Genomic DNA, 27,787 nt, shown 5'->3' on the forward strand with positions numbered 1-27,787 from the left:
AACTTTCTGAGATCCTCAACACACTCTGCTGGGTTACACGAGCCTGAGAATCCAAATTACAAGCCCCCAACTTCATTCTGATGATACTTTGCTTTAATTTTTAGAAATGGCAGCAGCAGTATAACATGAAGGACCTTACATTTTGGAGGAAGACAGGTCTAGGTCTGAATTCCAGTCCTTTCCCTCACCAGCTGGGGGACCCAGGGCCAGGTACTCCAATTCCCCAGTATCAGTTTTCTTGTACGTAAAGCAGGGACAGTGACATCTGCTCTCGGGGCTGCTAGGAAGGTTAAAGGAATCATATGAAGCACTGACCCTGGTTCCAGCACACAAGAGAAGCATAATAAATGTGGATTGCCTGCTCCTCCCAACCCCTATCATGTGGGCTTGTGGGTCAGTCTTCCAGAAAGAACACAAGAATAAGCTAAAGGGAATGTCTGTGTCAGGCTCTACTGTAAGCAAGCCTCCTTCATACAAAGGAGCCTTATGAGCTGGAGTGAGTCCTGTGGTCTCCATACTACCAATCAGGGAATGGAAGCTCAAAGAGTTCAAGTGATTTGCTAGCATCACAGTTATTTGGTGGTGCAGTTGGGACTGGAACCCAGGTCTTCTTACTTTTACTGCCTTCATCTCATATCTAGAATTCTAGAATATATGGAATTAATTTCAAGATTTCTTGCAAGGTTGGGAGCTAAACTCCAAATGAGGGTAAATCAATTGACTTAAATATACATAGGTATAAAAAATCAACCTTCAACTTAAACTTGAGCACATAGCTTTAAGCTGCATCTATACTCACAGACCATGCTGACTTTATAAATTCATGAAAATTGCAATTACTTCATTTTAATTTCTTTTTACTCATTCAGGCTATGCATTTATTGACTGCCCACTTAGTATTTTTAAACTTCTATCTTAGAATAATTCCTTTTTTTTTATCAAAGAAAAAAGAGAACTGCTTGAAAGCATCTATATTGCAAATTGTATATACACATATATTTTTTACTCTTGAGGCCCTTCTTGCCGGGACCTTCTCTAAATTTTCTGAGAACAGACACCATACTCAGATGGACAAAGTCACTGCGGAGGATGTCAGCATGTGAGGGTTCTGTAGCAGTTTCTGCACACATCCTGGTTTTCCTTTTTAACTCATGTAGTTAAAAAGGAAAACCAAGCCTTATTGCTTGACACAAGCCTGCCCAGCGCTAGCACTCTTGTGACTCTGCAGACTCTGCTTCTCGCATCAGTGATCTGCAAGGAGAGGGAGCCACATTTCTGCACTCCTTTGGGAGGCTTCAGTCAACCCTGTACCCCTCTGGTAAGTTGTGGCCCTCCCAGGTTTGGTGCCATGTTTGTTCCATCCAATGAGTGTAGTAGGGTGGAGAAAACAGAACCTCTGCCTGTAGTTACCACACACAGACATCTCATCTTAAGCATACTTGTATCAGTTTCTTGGCTATTGTAAATGACCACAAACTGGGTATCTTAACACAACAGAAATCTACTCTCACAGTTCTGTGAGGCCAGAAGTCTAAAATCAAGGTGTTAGCATGGCCTTACTCTCTCCAGAGGCTCTAGGGGTGAGTCTGTTCTTGGTTCTTCCCATTCTAGTTGGCTGTTTGCATTCTTGGGCGGTGGGTGCCTCCCTTCTATTCCTGCCTCCTCCTTTTCTCTGTGTGTCTCTCACAAGGACACATCATTGGACTTAAGGCTCACCTTGACAATCCAGGATGCCCTTCTCATCTCAAGATCCTTAATTTATATTTGCAAAGACCCTTATTCAACACACTAACATTCACAGATTCTAAGAATAGAATGTGGACATATTTTTTGGGGGGCTACCATTTAGCCCACTATACTCCTTAAGGACACTGTATGAGTCAGGTTAATCCTTATGCCATTCATGCTCCATAACTTATGAACACCTAGAATTTGTGCCCATGGCTTTGGGCTATGATACTGCTGTATATATTCTAGGCAAAGGCAAGTTGTAAGGAGACATTAGAGAGTTTCAATTTGAAGTAAAATTCTGCAGAGATAAAAATGAATTGACACAAAACTTCTAGTAATATGGAGCACACTCTTTATGACACTGGGATGAGGGATGATTTATCAAACAAGAAACAAAAACACTGAACCATAAAGGAGAAGACTTGTACAACTGGGCACATTCAAATTAAGAACTACTGTTCACCAAAATATCATAAAGGAGGTAAAGCTACAAGGCACAAAGTGGGAGAAGCCATCTGTAACATATGACTGACAAAAAGTAGTTTGAAGAATATATAAAGAACCCCTATAAATCAATAAAACCCCAAATAATCTACTAGAAAAATGGGCAAAAGATAGAAGCATTTCCAGAAGATAAACTATGAATGGACATTAAGATACTCAACATAATGAATAATCAGGGATTATTAGAGCCACAGTGACATACCATTTTGTATACACTAGACCGGCAGAACAAAAACTCTAATAATGCCAAATGTCAGAGATGACATGGGACACAGTAACTCTCAATGCCTGATGGTAGGAGGTAACTGGCCCAACTTCTCCAGAAGGCAATTTGACATTATTCAGGAAAGGGCAGGTGTGCATATTCCATGGGCCAGAAATTCTGCATGTAAAAAATATTATAAGGTTCTATAGACAATATCAAAAAGAAAAAAATCATTAAAAAATTAAATATTTTTATTGATTATACTATTAGTTTTCCCAATTTTCCCCTCTCTATCCTCCCTCCACCCTGCACCCCCAACCCTCCAGGAGTCTTTCCCTGCTTAGTCCGCATCCATGGGTTGTACATATAAGTTCTGTGAGTCCTCTGTTTCCCATACTATTTTTTATCTATCCCTGCCTATCTTATGCCTACTAACCATGCTTCTTCTTCCCTGTACCTTTCCCCCACTATTCTTCCCTTCTCCCTCCCCACTGAACTCCCTCCAATGTGATGCCCATTTCTCTGATTCTGTTCCTGTTCTGGTTGTTTGCTTAGTTTTTGTTTCCATTGTTTTTCTTTTCTTTTAGGTTCATTTGTTGATAGTTGTGAGTTTGTTGTCATTTTACTGTTCATATTTTTGATCTTCTTTTTCTTAGATAAGTCCCTTTAACATTTCATATAATAAGGGCTTGGTGATGATGAATTCCTTTAACTTGGCCTTATCTGGGAAGCACTTTATCTGTCCTTCCATTCTAAAGGAAAGCTTTGCTGGATAGAGTAATATTGGATGTAGGTCCTTGCCTTTCATGACTTCAAATACTTCTTGCCAGCCCCTTCTTGCCTGCAAGGTTTCTTTTGAGTAATCAGCTGATAGCCTAATGGGAATTCCTCTGTAGGTAACTCTTTCCTTTTCTCTTGCAGCTTTTAAGATTCTCTCCTTGCTTTAACCTTGGGTAACTTAATGATGATGTGCCTTGGTGTGTTCCTCTTTGGGTCCAGCTTCTTTGGGACTCTCTGGGCTTCCTGAACTTCCTGGAAGTGTATTTCCACCAGATTGGGGAAGTTTTCCTTTATTATTTGTTCAAATAAGCTTTCAGTTTCTTGCTGTTGTTGTTCTCCTTCTGGCACCCTTATAATTCAGATATTGGAACGTCTCAGGTTGCCCCAGAGGTTTGTAAGTCTCTTCACTTTTTTGAATTCTTGTTTCTTCATTTTGATCTGGATGGATGTTTATTTTTTCCTTTTGTTCCAAATCATTGATTTGAGTCCTAGTTTCCTTCCCATCACTGTTAGCTCCCTGAACATTCTGCTTTATTTCGCTGTGGGCATACTTCATTCATTTTTTCATTTTTCGATCAAGCTCAATCAGATCTGTGAGCATTTTGATTACCAGGGCTTTAAATTCTCCATCAGATAGGCTGGCGATCTCCTCCTTGTTTAGCTCTTTTTCTGAGGTTTTACTTTGTTCTTTCATTTGGGCCATATTTACAACAGCTGATAGGTTGTAAAGGGGGTGGGGCCTTAGGTATTCACCCAGGCAGGGCAACCCTCTTTGCTGTGCAGCTGCACTGCCTGTGGGGGAGGGGCCAGAGAGGGAACAGTGTGGCTCACCTGCTTGTCTCTAGTGCACTCTTCAATGGACTCTCAGACTCTCCTGTGAGACTGTGAGGTTCTCCTACCACAGCAACCCCAGCTGTAGCCCACAGCCACCTCTTAGTCCCCTTAAGTCAGCCCCTCCCTCACAGTCCACCTAGCTGGGCAGCCAGCCCTACCCCCAATGTCAGAATGTTGCTGTGGTTTTTCTGAGTCGGCCCGCCAGGTCCACTGCCTTACTGGTTTGATTGTACTGTTTTTTTCTTTATTTCCTTGGTTGCTGGAGTTCCATGCAGTTTGATATTCTGGCACTTTTGGTTATTTATTGATTTCAGATTGGTTGTTGTCCTCCTTTTGGTTGTGCCAGGAAGTGAAGGGTTTCTACCTATGCCTCCATCTTGGCTGGAACTTGAAAAAATGATTTTCAACTTCCACTGACAAATGCAGCCACAAAATAGAATACTATACAGCAGTGAAAAATAAACCAAAGGTATATGTATTTGTATGGCTGAAACTTAAAACAACATTCAACAAAAAAAGCAGGTCACTGAAGAACATGTACAGTGAAATTCTACTTAGATAAACTTTAAAAACAGACACACTGAAACATATTGCCTAGGGATATACACATATGCAGTGAAACTATAACCAGGATTATCTCTGGGATGATGAAGAGAGGGCACAAGGGAGGGTCTCAAATATATTGGTTGGTACAGATGAGGGGGTCAGTACAGGGAATTGTTTTACTATTCCTTAGAACTTATATAAATGCTATATGTTTTCTAGTATGTATAAAATATTTTGTAATAAAAATAAGGAATCCGGTGAGAATGGAAAATAACACTAACCAAATGGATCTTTTCTCATGCACTGGTAGATCAGAATAAGCTTCTTCAAGCCCAAGGTGGATATAAAAAGTGTAAGTTTGCTTATTAGAGATAACAACAATAGAAAAGTATATTTAGTTCAGACATTGAGAAAGCAGAAAACAGGCAGTACTATTTTACAGGTCTTAGTTCCAGAAACAGACTAAAATACCGGAGCTCCAATTTTCACAAAGTCACAAAAACTTTGACAGATGGGTTTTAAAGAGCTCAAGTCAAACATGGACACACATGCCATTCATGGGGGTGACGGTACTGATTCAGCCAAAATATGCTTTTCTACAAAAATACTTTTGTTAGAATTACCATGCACTATGAATGACAAAGTAGACTGAACTAGACTCAAAATACTACATATATATACATGGGCCTATGTGTATGATTGCTATACATTATCCTACTCTGCTCATAAAACTTGATCTCAGGTGACTTAGCCATTATTAAAAAGCAAGTCCACCTTCACTCAAGTGTGCATCCATTCAATAAATATGTACTGTGTGCCCATCTGTACTTGGTGATGGGCATGCAACTGGGAAATAGTGAGATGCTGCCCCTGTCCTTGTCAAGCCTGCATTCTAGCAGGGACAAGTTCATAGAATAAGGCAGACTGTCCTTACATTAGTGCCAGGTAGGAAAGACGGGCCAAGAAAGGCAGGGAAGTCTCTGAAGAAGTGGCAGGAAAGGGGTTAATCAAGGGGGATGTGGGTAGGTGGTGGTAAGAGCACTCCAGGCACAGAGAGGAATGAGCTGGAAGGAGCTTTGGGTGTTTTAGCAGGTGAAAGGTGACTGGAGCCAAAGGGTGGCAAGAGAGGGCAGGGGATACACTTGAAAGACTGGCTGTGGCTTGGTCACCAGAGGCCTGAATGGTTTGAGGCAAGGGAGCATATGATCTTATGTTTTTAGATCTCTCTTAGAACATCTTGCAATACTAGGAAGAGTCTGGAATACCCTTGAGTTTTGAAGAGGAACTGCTGAATTGCATCTATAAATTCAATCAATGGGTTTATACTGATGCGGATCCTGGCCAGCAGGATCCTGTGTTGTGGCAGCAATAGACAAACACACACGGACTACAGAAATCCTGTGGAGAAAAAGGGACGGCATGGCCACTCTCTAAGTGAGAGAGAGGGCAAGAGGGCCAGAGAGAGCCCAAGAGAGCACAACCCCTGCCTGGACAGGTTTTTATTGCTTTTCTGGGCACATTACATGAGGATGGTCCTCATTTACTATGCACAGGCTCACTACAGGTGATTACCTTTTACAGACAACCAAGGACAGAATGCTGCTAATTACTTCAAAGAGAAGGATGTTACAGCTCAAGGGAGAAAGTGGTTGAACTGGTTACACTTCATTCTTGGGTGGTTTAGCACAGACTTTAGGAAGTTACAGATACTCAGTAAACATTTGCTGCCTCAATCCAGGGTGAGAGAGTTTTAGCAAAAGCAAGTCTCATAGCAGCTTAGGTACAATGCAGGCCTGATTACCCATGGGAGAATCTGTCATGGGCATGGGTCCTGCCTGCCAGACCTTGCTCCCACTGGCTTTTCCGAGTGGGAGCTGGACTACATTTCCCACGTGTGGAATAGTTCCCTATATTATACAATGTCTTAATATTTTATTCTTAATTCTTTCCTTGCTTCCAGAAATGAATGACATATATTTTGGGCAAGTGGAAAAGGTAACAAGGTTCCCTGAAGATTTGAAATAATCAGAACTTCTGAAAATAGTCTTGACAGAGAAAGGGTCATGTTGGGTGATATGCCTGACTTGAAGAGAAGAGGAAATGGATCAGAGGCAGGGGAGAAGCAGCCATCCTTTAGTGAAGCAGACAAGAAAGCATTATAGACGAGGGAATGGGCACATTCCTCACCAAGGATAGGTACTGGGCTCATAGAAACCTGATGAAAATGAGACTGCTTAAGACAGCTGTCAATCAAGGAATGCATAAAATATATCCATAGATACATTTATCTGTTTTGATTTAACCTTTATTGTATTTTTTCCCCATTACGATTTAGTCCCTTTATACTTACAATCACCACACTGTGGTCCATGTCCATGAGTCCTTTTTCCTTTTTGCTCAATCCTTCCACCCTCTAACCTTTCCCCACCCAGCTTAGGTCAGAAAAGAAATGGCTAAGAATATTTTACAAAACTAGGAAATTAATGAGCTGATTATCTTCTGTTGGTCCCACTACCAGTAGCTTTTGGATTAAAGGATGTAGTGGAAAATAACACATTTTCATTTGGGGGGGGGGGGAATTTTTGAACGGTGATCAAAGAAAAAGTTTTAAAATGCCTACTGGTCTTAGATATTACACCAAAAGCAAAAGCAACTGCAGAAAAAAAATAGGAAAATTAGAGTTCATCAAAAATAAAATACTTTTATACTTCAAAAGGCTCTATCAAGAAAGTGAAGATACAACTCACAGAGTGAGGGAAAATATGTATTTGCAAACCATATGACACCCCTAATAAGGGTCTCATATACAAATTATATAAAAAACTCGTAACTCAATAATAAAAGGACGACCCAATTAAAAAATGGGCAAATGATTTGATTAAACATTTCTCCAAAGAAGATATACACCCGACCAACATATGACGAGATGCATGACATTATTAGTCAACAGTGAAATGGAAATCAAAACCACAATGAGACTATTTCACACTGACTAGGATGGTTAATCAAAGGATAAAGATGAACGACAACAATATATATATTTTTTAAACAGTGAACAATAAGTATCGGTGAAGATGTGGAGAAACTGAAATTCTCATACCTCGCTGGTAGAGAGTTGAAATGATCTAGCCAATAAGGAAAACAGTTTGGCAGTTCCTCAAAAAGGTTAAACATGATCCAGCAAACCTGCTCCTAAAGAACTAAAAACATATGTTCACACAAAAACTTGTATCCACATGTTCACAGCAGCATCATTCATGATAGCCAAAAAGTGTAAACCAAATGTCTATAAACTGATGAACAGGTAGATAAAATGTAGTATATGCATAGGACGAAATATAATTCAGCCATAAAAAGGAATGAAATACTGAACATGCCACAACATGAACCTTAAAAACATTACGTTAAGTGAAAGAAGCCAATCACAAAGGGCCACATATTGTGCTACTCCATTGATATAAATGTCCAGAATAAAAACACCTCTCTGAGTTTATTTTATTTATTCTGACAGAAAAGAAATTAGTGATTGCCAGGGGCTGTGGTCGGAGTGGAATAAGGAGTGATTAATAATGGGTAGGGGGTGTCTTTTTGGAGTGATGAAAATGTTCTGGAATTGGATGATGGTGATGGTTGCACAATCTGGTGAGTATACTAAAAACCATTGTATTATACAAGTGAAAGAGTGAATTTTATGGTATGTGAATTATAGCTCAATGAAGAACTGTCCCTGCCCTCCCCCTCCTCACCCTGCCCTGGCCAAATGCGTACTGGTATACAGTACACACTATGAATCTATGAGTCCTGGGGAAGGTCTTCTAATGAAAAGGTCCTCACTGACCACAATACTGAACAAATGGAAAGGTGGCCTGGCAAAGCGTAAAGCCCTCCAGGAACTGTGGATGGATCATTTATTCTTGGAAGACACATGAAGAGGAGCAGACCATGTGCCAGGGACCATTCTAGGAGCTGGGGGGAACAAGATGAAAAAGAGTGAGTGTCCCTCACAGCATCCACAAATTAATCTTGAATAACAGACACAAATCCATCACATGCAAGCTGGTAAGTAACCCCATGAGTGGAACAAATCCAGAGGGTGGTGTAATTCCCTGTGAGTGGAGATTGGTCTAAGCCAGACAGCAAAGGGCCTGTCACTATAGGAGATGCAATTTAGGTCTACAGCACCTGGGAATCACTGAAGGTTTTAAAACAAACAACAGCAAGACCTAATCTGTACTTGAGAGATAAGGAGGGGGTGAGGTGAAGGACCTTTGTGAAAGGGCCTAGAAGGGAAAGAGACTAAAGGAAAAGAAAGTAGAGGAAGAAAAAAGAAAAGAGAGAAAGGAGAGAGGAAAGAGGTGACATGGGTCTCAAGAAAGCAATGATGGAGGGAATGAAGAGGAGGCGTCAGATTGCAGGGCTGCTCTTGGGGGGCAGACCCAGTGGGGATCAGGGTGCTCACTCTTGGTGAGAAAGAGGGAAAAGGTAGGACAAAACTCCAGGGATTAGGGCATAGGTGACAAGATGAAGTGTGCAGATGCTACCCTAGAGGGATTTGAGGAGAGAAGGCATGGCTGAGTTTGATGGACTTAATAGGAATGTCAGTGGAGAAATACTGGGGAGGTGATGATGGTGCCCTAGAAGAGGCATGGGCTACAGATAAAGAGCTACAAATTACAGGTTTGAAGATTATCCTGGAGGAGGAAGGGGGAGAATACAACCCTGGGAACTTCCTCCTGCCTACTCCAGAGCAGGGCAGAAGTCAAAGAGCAGGAAAGGGACATGGAGGAGGGATCCAGGGTGAAAGCCACATCACAGACCTTGTATCCTTAACCTCTTCCCTGTTATCTTCCACCCAGTGGGATACTCCATAGGTGGGATAGGTTGGCATCTAAATGGATGAAATTCCATAATAATCAAGAGAGGGGCAGATGCCAGTTACAGCCTAAAGCCACATATCATTTGTACAAACATTTTGTCTGTCTTTCAATATAACGCAAATTTAAATTCTAGGATTGCTTAAGACCCCAAATAAATGAATTATTCAAAGTAAATGTCACATCCTGGTAGTGGATAAAGGGGATGATTCTACTGAACAATGTAACCAAATAAAATGGATGTTTGGGAGAAGGAAATTAAACACATGGAGGTATAAGATATTAGATTAGGTTTCAAACCCTAATGATACACTCCTGGAGAGGAAAACAGACCAATACTGCTAAGAGAAAAGAAAATACCCCTATAACCAAGTTTAAGAGTAATTCTAAGGAAATAAGAGTAAATAAAAATGGAAAACAATACCCAGATTTTCATCAGGTTATTAGATTATAGACTTTTGGAGAAGTTCTGCTCTCATATCCCCATGTCCTTCTGGCACAGGGAATGGAAGGAAGGTCCCTTTCAGAATCTGAGATGCTCCAAGGGTATAATGGGTTAGATCTATATTTTGCTAGAAATGTTCCAATCAGTTCTTCCCAGAAGATTGATTTGTGAAGGGGCACACTCTTAATTATGGCATTTTTCATTTTTATCTTCTCCAATTCTCCTAGTGCATATCACTTGCTGTAAATCACCAAGTGAGAAGGGGCCCTGTGACATTGTCTCTCCATGTCTCACATCAGTAAAAAAGTAAGTGCCGAGAAAGTCAGTTATTCAGCCTACTTCATGTCTAGAAAATGCTAAGCCAAATGAGTGAGCAAAGATTCTACAGGCTAGTTTGCTGATGAAAATGACCTAACAAGTGACGAATCAATAACAATAGAAAGCCTAAGAGTTCTGCCATGCCTCTGCCAACACCTTGATCTCTGGGAGGAAGGGAGTCAATGTCACGTGAACTGTTTCTTTCACAGATTTTCATCCATCATAAAGATATGGTATGTTAGTAGTTAAAAAATGTACTCTCAACTTTAGGTATAGAAATGAATATTGCTGACATTTTGTTGGCACTTAATATCCATGCAGTTACAACTAAATGGAAAACAACTAGAAATACAGAACTGTTGCCAAATGTCTTGAATCCTCTTTGTGACAAGGTACAAAAAGGGTAGACAAAGAGTGGCACACATGGATTTTAAACTCTAACTTTATCATCACTGACTGAAAAAGGAAAGTTATTATTAAACAACATACATTACAGGTATTACTTCATGCAATGTCATTAGAACTGAGTCATCCAGTATTTACTCTTCAACCATTCTCACTCTGGAGGCAAAAGCCAATTCCATATGGCCTATGGATTACTTTATATCTAGGTTGAATCTAAGAATAAAATATATTCATGATGATATATGCTAGAATATAAAAGAACAAAATTATCAAGAACAAAAACAATCTTCTGTGGCAGATATTCTGGTTATCACTTTCTTGAAATATTCTGACCTACTGCCCATCAACAACCCAGTGGGCCCAGATGAAGTCAGACTGGGCTCAGAAATGGCAGAATTAAATTTTGTGGTCCAAAGTATTTGCACCAAGCTCTGTATAGGTTTTCCTGATTTCTCACTTCTGAAAATGATTTTGGGAAAATATTCCTTTTTTTGATGTTTATAAAGTTTGAGCTATAATTAAGTTTTTTATATACATTTAAAAATAATAAATATGAATACATCTAAAAATAGAAAATAATACTTTTATAAAGGTTTAACAGCATCTGAGTTTTCCAGAAAGATGCTCATCTTAATACCAAATTACCAAATGACAAAAAACTCCAAGAAAAGTTAGGGGTTTACCAAATGCAAGCGACCTAAAAACTGAGGAAAGCAGCTCATGTGAACGGTGCCAACTGGCCTCCTCTGGCCTGTTCTGACTCTGGTCAAGAGGGTAAAATAGCGTCATAGCACACCTGAGTGAAAGCTGTTGCTGGTGACCCACACTTGAAACTCAATATACCCACAGACTTACCAGCTACAGCTAAAAAAAAAAATACTGCACAATTATTGAAACCTAACTGGAAATTTGGGGGAATTCTAATAATACAAAGCTTGTCCATGATCAGAAGCAGAAAAACTATGTTTGCCATTTAATATAAAAGCAACTGACTTCTGGCAAGTAGAAAGTGGGTGATGCAAATGGCTCACTTAGGCAGAAGCTACAGTAAGTGGACCCAAGGGTTGAGCCGTCACACTGAGTAGCAGAGGGCAGGGAGAGCATGGATGCAGCACTCTGAAGAGCTGCTTAGTCCGTAGGCATGGCCATGCCATGCCTGTCAACAGACATGGGCCCTGTGTAAACCAAAATGGCCAGACGGCCACAGAGAAAACTAGTTTCATTAGTGCTGTGACTGCTTTTGAGCAGCTGGAGGGCAAAATGCACCTCTTTTAGTCCTTTTACATCTGTCCCAGCATTGAGTCAGTGTTAGCTTAAAAAAAAGTGATGATTATGAAGCATAAAAAAAGTACCTTAAATAATGTAGTGGGAAATTTTTACGTTTTGCTTTCATGCTTGGTCACAAAAATTTTTCAGGAGCTGCTGGAATGACTGATTTCATAAGGGACCAAACTTTGAGGTTGTACAGCCTCTGCTAATCTTAGTTCTAGGCTGTGCAAAGGAAAAGAAATATATATGTAGTTCTGTTAAAAACAATTTGTCTTGATGAAGATCTAGCTGCTTGAGTGGACCAGAAGATGTCCTTACAATGCCCTCCAACAAAAGGGGCAGAGAAACAACTTGTTTCCCAATAAGTCCCCAGCTGAAGTACCCTGGGCCAAGGACCCCACGAAGTGGTCATGGGTCCCTGAGCTACTCCAGCTTTCAGTGAGGAAGGGAAACTCCTTATAATGAAACCAGAGGTCTTAGGGAACAGTCCCGTGTGAGGTTCAGGTATGGTCACTGCATATTTGCAGAGACAACTGATAGATAACACATGGTGTAAAGTACTGCATGGGGTGCCCTTTTACAAAAGCACCCCAAGTGAAAAGTCCTTGTTCTGACAGCTTTCAGGTGAGTTCTCTGTTTGCAGCAAACAAATCAAACCACATCCTAAGTGTCACTAGCCCTGGGAAAGGGGTACCTCTACTAATGTGACAATGATTGTAGGTTATACTTAGACGGTGATACAACTAAAATAATCAAATGTTTTCTGTGGACCAAGTGCTGTGCTAGACATTTTACAGGTCATATCTCGATCTTCACAACTACCTTATATGCTTTGTAGTATTATTATTTTTTCTGCAGGAGGAAACATAAAAGCAGAGAATAGAGGTGTTTTGCTTCAGGTCCCTGATATGGTAAATGCCAGGGCCTGGACTCAAGCCCCAGCAGCCTGACTTCTGGGCCCCCTCTCAGTCATGGCACTGTCACTAAACATCAGAATTCTCCCTGGAAGAGAAAAGACTGGTGTAGCCTCAACTAATACAAAGCCCAGTTCCATCTACTCACTTGCATTTTTTACAGAAACACGAACAAAGAAATGGACGTCCTTTTCCCATCCCCTCTAATTCAGACTCTATTATCCAACAACTTCAGGAAGAAAAAACCTGTGTTTTCAAAGATCTCTCCTCCTGCCAATTAAATAAATCTCAATGCTTGTATCTCAAGTAGGTAATGTTAGCTATAATGTGTCGGTGGGAGAAATTCCTGTGGTCTAGAGCAGGGATGAGCATGACTATTTCACTAAATCCCACTGGAGCATAATTCTTGTGTTTCAGGATGGACTTCTGCAGCATGGACACATCTAGTCCTTTTATCCTGTACTAATCAATGCAGAGGTCTCTTTCCCTCTGTACCTCAGTCCTTAATTAAACTCTCCCAGGCAGGCTCATCTGTGTGCTGGTGTCCCTACTCCTCAGAGCCTGGGACCCTGCACAGTAGTGCAGGGTGGCCATGTGCACCCTCGTGTTCTGGTGCTCCTTGTGCTAACATTTACCTGCTGTGGTGTCTGCCATGGTTTTCAACCTGGTACCAGATGATGTCATGCCAATGGCCCCACAGGTTGTCAGTTACAGAAAAGCAATTTTCACCATGAGCTATGGCTACATCTGGCTCAGGGTGGACTGCGGGAGGGAATAAGGGGAATTTGGGTGGGGGGTGTCTTCTTTTATATTTGAAGAGTATTTGTCATCAGGTGCAGAGCAGATATTCAGTCCCATTTGAGTCTGACATTTGGACAACAAATTCAACATCTACACTACATTTCAGTAGGTACCTTTGAGTATATGGAAATTTTCCATTTTTGAGAGTAATGCAAAAGGACATAAAGAAACAAAGCTGTCCCAGTGAGAACAAAGATCAGAATTAGAAATTCTGTCATGACTACAACACATACACTTTAAAAACAAAATGTATAAATAAAAATGGTGGGTATTTACCTCTTGATTTCATGTATCTTTATTTTCTGGGATTATTCCACTTTACACTTCAAATGAAAACTGCCTGCTTTTATATTTTACATGCAAAATTCCCTGTAAGAGACCCCATTCATTCTGATTAAATATATTTGTCACATTACAACAGAAACAACACTGAATGCTGTTAAAGATAAAATTCCCAACTCACACAATTCTCTGGGACTTTCCACACTTAAGCCTCAAAGAGTCACTCGATATCATCTTTAGGACTAAAAATATAACTGCAGTATTACTTAAAATTATAATCAAATCATTCTCTTGCAAATTAAGACACTTACTCTTGGAAAAACAGCAAAATTGAATTAGGTGTGCCTTTTCTTGATAGATCAAAAGCAGCTCTATTAAATCAGCAGTTTTATATTAATGGCATGAGACATGGCCCAGATGAGGAAAATATTCTTTGGAGACATTTTGTATTTTACTTAAAGAGAAGTGGAGATGTTCCTCACAATTCAAATATGAAGCACAATTGTATCACAGGTCCCCAGAACAGGAGGCCAGATACGATCTCCATGAGGTAGCCCAACCACACTAGAAAGCCCAGGTTCTTTCCCCTCAATTCCTTATTTCTTCCAGTTATTGTGCTTGCCACCATCCATCCAGCTATTTACTGAGGGCGTTCTATGTATCATTATTCTTCCTTCAGTTGTAAGAAAAATACTTTTGCTCTTCAACTCTCAAACTAAGTCTTGGCTTCTACAATACTCAAACATCACAAAGTGCGATAGTATTTGGGGAGGATTGAAAAACACATCCTGGAGAGGTTACATTGTAATTAGCCTGAGTTCTGTTGGAACAATATGTCACTTAGAATAAATAATACAATATTTATGAAATAAATAAGAACCACCGATACAGTGCTGACATAATGCTCTGCCCTTTCATAGCCAGGAACCTACTGGATTCTCCTGGAAACTTCAAACAACAGATGATAAAGCAGAGAAAGGGAGCAGAGATGATCCTTCTGACACCACACAGCTAGTAATGACTGGGGCTCAAACTCAAGCCCAGGCCAATTTGTTCCAAATGCTGGCATCTTCTACTCTTATGCTATATCAATTTAATTTCAATCTTATTTTAGTTAAGAGCTTGCATTGTTCATGCTAAGTTAATTCACAAATACTGTTGTTTGGTGCTGACAAGAAGGATGAAGATAGACAAATTATATCCTCTCTCCCAAGAGTAGCACAAAATAAAATGGTAGTTGTTACAACTAATCTGGCATAAATGATGACTTTCTAGATGAGTTATCTATTTTGTTCATATAAGAAGCCAGAATTTAGGGTAATAAACTATATTAATTCAATCCTTACAACTATGCATCAGGGATTGGGAAATTTAAATGAGCCCATTTCAGCAAACTTGATCTTATGTGTTTATTTCTGGTCACATTCTGAAGATAATGAGCACAGAATTCTAAAGTTTTATTAATTAATTATTTTGAATGGACATTTTTGATGAGAGAATGATTCAGCACCATTGGATAGTGATTTTGAAGTCATGACACACTTCAACACTGGAGAACAACAGAGCTTTCGTTGTAAGACCCATTTGAATTTTGTTTCACAAAACACTGAGAGGCAGTAAAGATTTTTATTCCTCAACTCCTATCTTCCAAGAGTAATAAAGCTTCTGGAAAATCTTTTTTTTTAATTATGTGCCACTGGGTGTTATTAAAAAACATGGAAGAGCGTAAAATCACCTGTGCAATGACTGAGTAAGAGGGACTAGAACCAGAGGCCAGATATTCCAGGTGTCATTGCTATAGCATGGTTGAAGGCAACCCTGAGTTCAGATGCTAACGCCAATGAGTCTGCACCACGTGACCCCAAGCAAACAGCTTGCCTCAAAGAAGCTCACCTGTCATCTAGGAAAGGGATTTCAGGGCTGACCTGAACATCCACATTGCAGTGAGAGGGAATGGTGCTATACATGTGCTGAGCCCAGGGTCTGGAGAAATGCCTGCCTGTGACCACAGCAGCAGTTGCTGGAGCCGCAGCACCCCATTGGTGGACCCTGCCAGAGAGTAACTGGCAAAGGAGAACTGTGGTGTGAAGAGCCCTGGCATCACAGGATGGCCCAAGGACTGATTGGCTTCGAGCAGAGGGCTGATCGGTAGCCTCCTACACATTCAGTGTCCAGGTCATGGTCCCTTATGAAGCTGAAACAGTAGTGAGGTCTTCCCTTCATGGGAAAGTGCCATATCATTTCCTTGTTCTATGGCCTGAAATCACTTCCTTCAACAGGTGGGGAAATATTTCAGGGAGTATGTTTTTCTCAATTAAAATCTAAGGCAGGAAGACCAGGGACTGGGATAGCAGTCATTTTAAATTGTGAAAACCTGAGTCCCATCTACAGTAGATTCTGAACCTGATCAAAATAATGGTGAAATACTTTGTAAACTGATGTTTCCTGTTGTTCTCACACACTTCCAATGACTACTTAGAAATATCACTGTAGAAATTCCCTTTGTACTTCTTCTCCTCCTCTTTTTTTTTTTTTCCTGCAAAGCTTTACTGTTTCTATTTGATCCTAATCGTGGCATGGGAGAGGGCACCAGAGTGGTTAAAAGGCTGCCTAGTGGTTGCAGGAAGAGGCTTAGGCAGAAGCCTGACACCAGGGGGCTACAGAGGGTCCCCTCAAAGGCCTTTGGGCTCCAAAGGCTCCTAGTCACGCTTGAGTGTGAGCCTTTTAAAGAGATACTTGCCCAGCCCAGCCTGGAGAGTGGCCAGCTGATGGATTCAGGTGGTTACCTGTCTTCTTGGTGAGTTTTGCCTCTTCATCTAGGAAGTGGCTCTCTAGGAAGTCATAGAGATGGGGGTCTGTGAGGGCAGAACCCAGGGCAGCCAGATCTAAGCCCTGGTGGCTTCCATGGTGTCCTGAGTTTCACCCCCTCATCCTGGCAAGGCTTCTGCAAGTCCTGGGTGATGGTGCAGCCACCATGCTGAGTTTGCATCTTCAAGGGATGCTCAGTGCCCTCGCACTTCTCCTCGCCCTTTGTACTTCTTTACCGCTGTTACCTTTTAGACTTCCTCTCAATCATATGTAGAGAGGGAGCCTCACTGCTTTCATGGAACGTCCCATACTCACGTCACTGGGAACACCCGGTCCCAGTATATTGGGACCAGTATATTGGACCCCAAGGGTCAATGGGAGTATGTACATGAGAGGATTTTAAAAAAACACCCACATATCCTTAATCAGGGGTAATGTTTTTTGAGTTCGTGAAGACTATAAAAGACACATAACTCATGGTCCCTATCCTCTCCTAGCTTACAACTGCTGTGACATGACTGACAGGATACTCTCCTCAGAGTTTCTAGATTGTGCAGATAAATGCACTACTATTTTGAGAAAGGAGCCAGCTATAGCCTTTGGTGTGGTTCAGGGGCTTTGTGGAGATGGTCCTCCGTGAAGCATGGCTCCGAGGCTGGGTGGAATCTACATATGCAGGGTAAAGAATGATGGAGGAGGCAGGAGGGCAGCATCATGGGGCATTTCCCAAGAAGACATGCCTAAAAAAGTAGGAAAAACAAGGCTCCTAGGAAATAGGAGTGGGAGGTGTAGATGTCTATCCCTGACATATTGGCATTAGGGAGGCATGAAGGCTCCAGAAGAGGAAAGCTAGACTGATGAGGTAGGGAGGTGGGTCTGACTGCCAGGCGCACAGGCTGGAGGGCAAAGAGACACCACACAGCCCAGGACCACACAGCACAGAAAACCCTTGATGTCTGTGGATGAGAAAAACATTAGGGCAGGAGAGGGTCCCAGACAGGCAGAAGACATTTCAAAGACTGAACAGGTCTACTGGACCATGTGGAGAAAACTGAAACTTAATTATGCACCAAACTTTACAGTTCTCAAGTTTTTGATTGAATTTGCAAGAATATTTACAAACTGGTAATAGACTATGCTAAAATTATTCTTGAAATGGGAGAATGGAAACATGCAAAACAATTTTAAGCATCTTCATTTCTGAGATTCTTAAAGTGAGTAGGTGTCACCATGTCATAAATGTCACAGAGAGAACATGGGCACCTCTGGATGCAGCAGTAGTTCCTGGAACAAGCCTGTGCCCTGGAATCTCCCTCTGCATGCAGTTCAAGTATGGACTATCTTTAATGAGGAGTATCTACTAATGTTACTTGTATATGGTTAGCAGGAATAATAACAAATACTTAGGGCACTGAAATCATATATCTTTTTGAATAAGCACTTGGTGAGAGAAATTCTAAGGACTGTGAAAAAGGAACCATTGTTGTCCAAGGGGTTAGTAGTAATCTTGTCATTGTCAGAATTCAGCATGAGAGCAAGACATTTTTTCCCCCTTGATGACCCTACTGCTATAGAATAAAATACTTGGGTCATTTTTTTAGAGATGGGTCTAAGAATGTGACTGTCTTATTGATGAGTGACTGTCTCCTTTGGTGATTATAATTAGCTGCCTGCTGGTCAAGCCAGGTGAAAGTGATTCCAATGGAACAAAAACTGGGGGGAAGGTTAAAAGTTACCATGGGGCATTTCCACCCAGCTTTGTAACAATGCTAATCTTGTTAAAGGTGAGCAATAAATCATCTAAAGAGCTTTTTACCTTTCAGCTTTTTGGGAGACAAATTAAAGGCCCCTACCCGGACTTTTAATGACTTAGTAATGCCATTTAATTCCCTCAATTAGGAGACAATTAAAAATAAAGTTCACAGCATTTCGTTAGAGAACAGTTACGCAAAGTTAACGATTTAAGGGAGACTAAATAGCAGACTAACTCAAGGTTGGGGAAGTAGATTCAGCTATTCAGATATATGAATCACAGCTATGTTATATGTATGTGGGGAAGCGAAGAATTATTATTTACTTACAATAATTTATTTTAAAAGAATAAATTCTGATCTCTTTCCAACTAGCTGTGACTCGTGTTTATGTTTGTTTTTAACTAGCTGGCCTCCTCTTTTTGCCAGGGACAATCATCATCATATATATATATATATATATGATATATCATTATATATCATTGTATCTTGACCAAATGGCATTTTCCATAAAACACTAAGGTTGATTTAACATTTATAAATCTATCAATGCAATTTACTACATTAATAGAATAAAGATAAATTATTTGATCTTCTGAACCTCTAGACAAGATGAAGGTGTAGGTAGACACACTTTGTTTCTTCACACAACCAAAAGGCCAACAACCAAATGAAAAACAAAAAACAACCAGAATTGCCAGAAAATCGAACTGTATGGAAGTCTGACAACCAAGGAGTTATGAGAGAAACATTCACCCAGACTGGTATGAGGGTTGGAGACAGGCAGCTGGGGTGGAGAGGACATGGAATAAGGTGAAACACTAGGCTGGGCAAGGCAGTGGCTGGCAGACAGTGTGGTCCCACATTTGAATGTAGATAAGCTGGGAGGAACAACTGGGGAGCAAGACAGACCGTGCAACCCACGGTTTCAGCCCAGGGAACCTCTGGCTGTAAAACCTGTGTGAGTTTCGGAGGTGAGAGAAACTCCTAGCCTCATAGGAGAGTTCGTTGGAGAGACCCACAGGGTCCTAGAATGTACACAAACCCATCCACCTGGGAATCAGCATCAGAAGGGCCCAATTTGCTTATAGCCTGGAAAGTTAACTGAAAGGGTGGCGAGAACCAAACAAATGACATTGTTCCCTCTCTGACCCCTTCCCCTACATAGAGCTCCACAACATAGCAAGGTGGGTTGCCACACCCTGGAGAATACCTAAGGCTCCATCCCTTACAATGTAGCAGAACTGCTGAGATAAAGAAATATGGCCCAAAGAAATAAACAGATCAAAACTCCAGAAAAAGAACTAAGCAATGAGGAGATAGACAACCTATCAGATTCAGAGTTCAAAACACTGGTAATCAGGGTGCTCACAGAAATGATTGAGTACAGGCGCAAAACAGTGGAAGAAGTGAAGGCTATGCAAAGTGAAATAAAGAAAAATATACAGGGAACAGTGAAGGGAAGGATCCAAAACAATGATCTGGAGCAGAAGGAAGAAATAAACAATGAAACAAAAAACTTATTTGAAAAAAATAATGAAAGAAAGCTTCCCCAGTCTGGCAGAGGAAATAGACTTACAGAAAGTCCAGGAAGCCCAGAGAGTCCCAAAGAAATTGGACTCAAAGAGGAGCACACCAAGGCACATCATAATTACATTACCCAAGATGAAACAGAATGAGAGAATCTTAAAAGCAGCAAGAGAAAAGGAGACAGTTACCTACAAAGGAGTTCCCATAAGACTGTCAGTAGATTTCTCAAAAGAGACCTTGCAGGCAAGAAGGGGTTGGTAAGAAGTATTCAAAGTCATGAAAGGCAAGAACCTACATCCAAGATTACTCTATCCAGCAAAGCTATCATTTAGAATGGGAGGGCAGGTAAAGTGCTTTCCAGATAAGGTCAAGTTAAAGGAGTTCATGATCACCAAGCCCTTATTATATGAAATGTAAAGGGATTTATCTAAGAAAAAGATGATGATCAAAATATGAACAGTAAAATGACAACACTCACAACTATCAACAACTGAACCTAAAACAAAGAACAAGCAAACTAAGCAAACAAGTAGAACAGGAACAGAATCACAGAAATGGAGATCACATGGAGGGTTATCAGCAGAGAGAGGGAAGGGGAGAATGGGGGGAAAGGTACAGGGAATAAGAAGCATAAATGGTAGGCACAAAATAGACAGGGGGAGGTTAAGGATAGTATGGGAAATGGAGGCCAAAGAACTTATATGTACGACCCATGGACATGAACTAAGGGGCATGGGGGATTGCTGGTTGGAGGAGGGGTGCAGGGTGGAGGGGAATGAAGGGGAGAAAAAATGGGACAAGTGTAATAGCATAATTGTTAAAATATACTTAAAAATAAAATTTTCCAAAATAAAAAATAAATAGAAACAGCAGCAAGGCAGCTGAGGGCACCTGCCTGCTTCCCCCAGGGAGGCAAACACCGGGATGGCTCTCAAAGGTCTCAGCAAGTTGACACTGTTGACTCTGCAGCCATAAAACTGGAGGTGGGTGACTCATTTAAACAGAAGGAACAGAGCTCTGGCCTTGGCAGGAGGGTTCTCTGGAAGGCAATGGGTTGCCCCTGAGGCACCCAGAAGGGAGCGGAGTTACTGTCTTGACAGCCATGCCTGACCTAGTCCCTGTCACAAGCCTGCAGCCTCTGAGTCTGGGCATCAGTGAGGACCATGCTCTGGATGACTGATGCGAGGCCCAGAGGTCTGAATGCCGCCCAGGGGATCTTGGCCAGTTCCCTGCCCCACCTATCCCTGAGACCCATGGCTTCCTCTATAAAATGGGCACATTACAGAACTAAACAAATGCTTAAGTTGTTATTGTTAACTTAAGTAGATGTTTACTTTTTGCAAATGAGGATTTTAAGTCAGACTAGTGACCATAAATTATACTGATTGTCCTAAAGACGTGATGATTTAGGACACTCACAACTCTGCTCCTTATGACATGTCACATCCCATCTGGTAGTAAATCCAATTCTATCTAGAACCTAACCACTTGTTATCACTGTACGACCCCCTGAGACAAGCTATCATCATCCTGTCCATAGATTACAGTACTAGCCCACTACCTAGTCTGCTGGCCTCTCTGCACCCAGCTCTGGGGGTCTTTGTGGGATGGTCTTCCTCCAATGCCCCCGTCTCACATAAAAGCAAAATCTGTCAACCTGCCAGTGAGGCCCTTCATTGGATGAGGCCTTGACATCAATTATCTCTGACCTCCACTGTCTGTCCAACTCTCCAGGCACCCTCTACAGCCCTCTCTGTGTCCTCTACCTGCAATGCTCCTCTGAGATCCCTCCCTCAGCTCATTCAGGTCTTTTTACTAAGATGCTACCTTCTCCAGAGGCACCCTGATCCAGGTCCTCTGCTCTCCTCCACACTCATCACACACCTATGTGCTCTGTATTTGAATGATAATCTTGTGTGCTGTCTGCATCGCCTGCTGGAGTGGAAGATCCATGAGGGTAGAGACTAGAGTCTGTGTTGTCTGGTCTTGGCCCTGTCACCTACCACAGCAGGTCTTGGACCTACCAGTGTCAGAACCAACTCCTTGGGTGGCTGGCTGGCTGAAGGAATGCTGAAGTGAGTGACTCTGGACTTTTATCCAGTTCAGAGCATCCAATGAGGCCAGGGCAAAGTGCTTTCCTGATTCTGTGGTTCCTGTGAATCAACCAGGAGTGTTTCTTAATCTGGGTGTATGCACCCTACGTGTCTCTTTTCACATGATGACTAGAATTCAAGGAGTCCATGAACTTGGATGGTACAAACTACATCTTTATTTTCACTATTCTCTAACTGAAATTAAGCAATTCTTTCCACTATAAATATGGACAATGCACCGCAGTGGAACTACCTGTGACTATGACACGAATAAAATCACAGATATTTTTGTATCACATTATGTTGTTGCCAATGTTTCCAAATATTGATTCTGTTCATCACTGCCTCAAAATTACAGTAGTAATAACACTCACAACTAGAGCTTAGTATTGAATGTATGAATAAAAATGTTCATACACAGGTGCTTGACTTAAAAAGTATTTCACTCTAACTGATTTACTTTATAAATCCTGTATGTTTTATTTTCTGCACTTTTAAACATTCTGAAAAGGGCCAGAGGTCCATGGCACAAAGAAAGTTGAGAGACCCTGCTAATGGGACTGCCTTTAGTGTCCCTGTTGAGTTCTAGGGTATGCCCAAGGCCTAGCTCTCAGAGGCAGTGATAAGGGTGAGAGCCCCCAGGGACCACTAACAACAAGGTTGAGTGATGCAGACATACTAACCACTGAATCTGTCCAATCTCCCTAGATCGAACTGCCTTCAGCCCATCTTACATACGGATAAACAGTCATGGAGAGATGGGCATTGCTGAGGTCCAACATGGAGCAGGATTCACATCTACATCCCGAGACAGTCAAGGAGGGTTGCAAATAAGACCCTTTAGTTTGAGCAAAACAAAATTCCAAGATAGGAATTCCAGAGCAGGAGACTAAGGGATGGGAAATATGTGTGTGTGTATTTTATTTTATTCAAAAACTAAATTTCATATATATTTACTTTGTCCTTGCAGAGTATTTATGTAAAATGGGATCTGAAAAATAAATCCCTTAGGAAAAAAAAGGCATGAAATGGAGTAATTTTCCATTGGAAAAGACCCAACTTGTGGGAAGGAGGAAGGGGATTACATTTATTAAGCTACTGTCTGTAGCAGACCCTGCACTGGCAGCTTTTCATGTACCATTGTATTTACCATTCCTTTTCATACACATGGAAACTGAGGTTAGAAGCCATGACCTAACTTGGCTAGTCACTCTCCCAGTTTATTACTAAGCGGCCTAACTGCCACTCAATAATACACTGAGAAAGACTGCAGATCTAACACTTGTCCTTCTAAGCAATCGTGGTAATTCTTTACCGTTAGGTACCACTAGACAGAGTAAATACCCAACAGGAAACATTTTTCTCATTTCTGTTTCTAATGACACTGATCTGGGGGTGATGGGTAGATGGGATTAACCAACAGAAAAGCTGCACGCAACAGTTCAAGTCCCTCTGAATCAACAGCCATGTGCAGAGCTTCAGAGCAATACAAAACAATAATTTAATTTCATAAAGGGATCTTTCTACAGTTTGCTATTTTCCTCCCAGCCTATTGAAATGTACATACCACAAGTACAAAGTACAAGGAACCGTTCACTGTAATTTTACTTCTGCACATATTTAATGTGCTGCTGGGGATGAAGCATTTCATGGTTTCTGTGCTTAGCAAAGGAAATAAATCAATGTTGAGAGAGCAATATGTTTCTTGCTGTTTGGGGGAAAGTGCTCTTTACTTTTCTATTAACATGAACTTAACGAACCATTTAACATTCAAAACCCCTCAGGAAGGTTGTAATGCCTATTTCTTAATTAAAATTTTAAGACAAATAATGCTAATTTTCTTTTATATCTCCACATGCATAGGAGTGCTTTAAAAATTATTGAGAATAAACAACAGTATAGAGTGAGAAATATTTCAGATAAATATAGATGCTTGTATGGCTTTATAATGGGAGAAAAAGAAATGACCTGGCCGGGCATTTTATTTAGTACAATCAAAGGAACCAGGGAATTTGGGTTGCCATGGAATTCAGGCCTAAATAAAGTTTATCTTTTGGTGGCAACTTGGTGTTATGTTTCAACCCAGAAAACATAATAAAGTTAGCATGCTTTAAGAAACAGTGGTCACTCAGTATTTAATTTCCTTTTCTCGAATTTCTTTTACATTTTTATGCTTCACCTTCACAGTTTGTATTAAAAAGGCCAAGGCTTGGTCTGATGCAGGCACAGGTACTTGAGGCTCACTGCTGCTTCATTCTCAGGCCAGTCTGATTTTTTTTTCCTTCCTAATTGCAGCAGACAGCAACGGAGCTTTGTCAGCATTACCTGCTCTGAATAGAAGCACTTTCGGCCCCCTTGTCAAAGACTAGGGAAGAAAGCAGGCTCTCCCGTTGGCAGCAGTCTTGGATTCTCGCCCCCGGCCATACTGTGCAATCACGCTGTTTATTCCACTGTAACAATCAGACAGCACGAGCAGAGCACCTGGTCCTCTCGGCCTGGGCCTTCCTTGGCAGCTGACGGGCACCCTCATGCCAGGTGGTCATGCTTCAATTACATTAGCTAGCCATTCTAGGGTTAACAAGGACCCACTTTCTTCAGAATGCCCCAGGAAAATCAGTTATTCATAAAGGACAGTATGTCTTTTGTTGATCACTGAACAATGTTGCTGAAAATCCATTAAATTAAATTCTCTTTATTGGACTGAATAATGTAATAGCGATAGCCCCAGTTAGAAGTTTGCACATTTATTTACCAAATTTCTGAATAATTCATACATGGATCCTGGCTTTTTTAATTCAGTGGCCAAATGCTTCTTCCAAATGAACAGTGTAGCTTTGCCTTCATTTTAATATGAGCTAACACTCACTTGCAAAAAAAAAAAAAAATTAGAATTTAATCAAGTGGCCAGAAAACTAAGTCTCATTTTAACTGAGAATTCACTTTCCAATTTTCTTTTTCAGAAGGGCTTCTAAATATATTGGTATAAATTTACATGAGATGCTTTTTGGGGGATCTTTCATGTGACCACCATTTTAATAAGAAAACACAAGTATAAAGTGTGAAAGGCCGCTAATCTCTAAGTTGCAACGCTGTTGCTGATGCTTATGTGGAAAGTGGTCCTAAGGAGGTGAGTTTGGGTGGACATGCAGATACACAGCATTCAAATTAGATGGATGGCTAAGATGTCCCTTCCACCTACCAGGGAGCTGCTTTCTGCAGGCCTCAGTGGGGCAGAGGTGATCAGGGCAGGACAACAGCAGAAAGCAGACTCCTTTCCCTCCCCCTCCTTAGCTTTTCTTCCCCAAGTACTGAGAGAGGGGATCACCAAAGGAGCCCTCCCTTTCTCTTCCCAGAGGATGCTTTAGTCCTCCTGTGATTAGACACTCAGGCCGGCAGCCTCCGACACTTGGCTGCACAATTTGAATGTACTGGAAAAGCCTGAATGTAAGAATTGTAAAAGTCCTACAGGAGAACATAGGCAGGAAAATCTCATATATTCCATGCAGCAATATTTTCCCCAGCATGTCCCCTAGAGCAAGGGACATAAAGGAAAGAATAAACAAATGGGACCTCATCAAAATAAAAAGCTTCTGCATGGCTAAAGAAACATCTGCAAAATGAAAAGGGAATCCACTGTATGGGAAAATATATTTGCCAATGATATCTTGGACAAGGGTTTGATCTACAAAATATATAAAGAACTCACATGATTACACTCCAGGAACACAAACAATCCAATTAAAAAATGGAAAAAGGACCTCAACAGACACTTCTCCAAGGAGGACATACAGAGGGCTCAGAGACATATGAAAGGATGCTCAGCATCACTAGCCATCAGAGATGCAAATTAAAACCACAATGAGATACCACTTCACACTGGTGAGAATGGCCATCATAAGCAAATCAACAACCAGTAAGTGCTGGCAAGGTTTGGCAAGGTTGTGGATAAAAGGGAACCCTAGTACATTGTTGGTGGGAATGCAGACTGGTGCAATCACTATGGAAAATAGTATGGGACTGCCTTTTGACCCAGCAATTCCATTGCTGGGATTAAACCCTAAGAACCCTGAAACACTTATTTATTTATTTATTTATTTATTTTTCTATTTAATAAAAATATTTAATGCTGCCAAAAAGTATAAAAGCACAGTAGGGATGGCAGTACAATGCAGTCTCTCCTAATTTAATTCTTTTACATCTTTCCACATTTCATACATACATTAAAAAACTTAACAATACATCAAATTAGAGCGTTCTGCAAAGTCTTCTGCTGGTGGTGCTCTTCTTTCCCTGGATGTAAAGTTTACTTTGTAAACAGACAAATGTGAGGCAATGTACAGGTTTACCAAGCCTGTAGTTTCCATTAGTTTCTGGAGTGGGCTTCAGGTCTTGCTTTGCACATCAATGGTTCAATATCTATAGCTGCAGAATTATTCTCAAGTCATGAATATTTGGATGTCTGTCAGTCTTGGCCTTTTTCTTTTTTGTTCAGTCTCATTTAGCCTCTGTTTCATCTGCTGCACCTTCTGAGCCGTGTTAGCTTTTCTGTCGTCTTGAATTCATTTCCATAGAACACTCTCACTGTTCTCCTCCACAGTATCTTGCATTTTGGAGGATAGTCCTGTATATCTGTCACCTGTCAGTTTTTCTTCTTCTAGCCCTATCCTGTTCCCATGGTATTTTTCAGTCATTATTTTGGTTGGTAAATGATCAAAAGCAGGACATAAGCCTTCTTTAGAAAGTTCTTTCTACCGTTTCTCTATATTTGACTCTCCCTTTATAAACTTTGTTCCTTCTATTATAGTCATATATGAAAATCTGAGTTGATCTGGTGTCTGAATAAGTCCCATTCGATATTTTTCATATTCATTAACAGTTGTTTAACATTAATATCATCTCCTTTTTCCATCAGAACAAGACAGGTATCGACTAGAGCAAAGGTGTCTGACTGCCCAATGCACGCACTACTGTGGATCTCTGCAGGCCCGTGTTCAGGATTCAAGGAGCCAGATTCTCTCACTTAAAATAAGAAATTGAGAAATGAAGCTGGTGATTCAGGGACTCCAAAATCTGGCCAGGTAGTATAATGAAAGTGAGATATTGTTCTGGTTTCACCGCTATTGATATTTTCTAATTGCAGTAGATGTACTGTATAATACGACTTCACATCTTCTGACAAGAACTTCACACTGAATCCTGTTTCTTTAAACAGCATCTCTCGGTCATCTTTTGTTGGCCAGTACTGTGTACATTTAACTGATTCTTTCTCCACAACTCTGTTTAGCATGACAACTGCTTTCATCTTTTGCTGCCAATCCATGAGCCAGAAATGACAACCTGTATTAGGAAGTGGGCCCTGTGTTAAGATGTAACTCCTTTGTGCCTCTTCTACGTCAACTAAGCTGGCATTAATATAATCATTTTCAGCATTTTGCAGTTTAACATGATTGTGATCACATGGGCTTACATCTCTGTATCTGTTTCGATTTCTGTTTTCTGGAAACTTGGCCACTCTATGAGGATAGTCATGGGACTCACTGCAAATTTCCAAGTAGAGCTGCTGCCAACAATTTTGAGCACCCAACTCCTCAAACTCCTACTCGATGGTGGCAGGCATGGCTGCTGAAGCGAGCTATCGTGAACGGAGACTGTGCTGGTGGAGAGGCTCAGGCCCCCTCACGATTTGGGAGACAGTGC

General features: G+C 41.1%; 1 protein-coding gene and 1 pseudogene across 4 annotated transcripts in view; both read right to left on the reverse strand.

Moving 5' to 3' along the window:
• The window catches only part of RALGAPA2 (Ral GTPase activating protein catalytic subunit alpha 2), a 374,904-nt gene that overhangs the window by 28,945 nt on the left and 318,172 nt on the right, over window positions 1-27,787 (reverse strand). The window lies entirely within an intron of this gene.
• On the reverse strand, window positions 25,760-27,707 carry LOC128781216 (tyrosine-protein phosphatase non-receptor type 2 pseudogene; annotated as a pseudogene).

The sequence above is a fragment of the Desmodus rotundus genome, chromosome 6 (genome assembly GCF_022682495.2).
Source record: "Desmodus rotundus isolate HL8 chromosome 6, HLdesRot8A.1, whole genome shotgun sequence".
Classification (NCBI taxonomy): domain Eukaryota; kingdom Metazoa; phylum Chordata; class Mammalia; order Chiroptera; family Phyllostomidae; genus Desmodus; species Desmodus rotundus.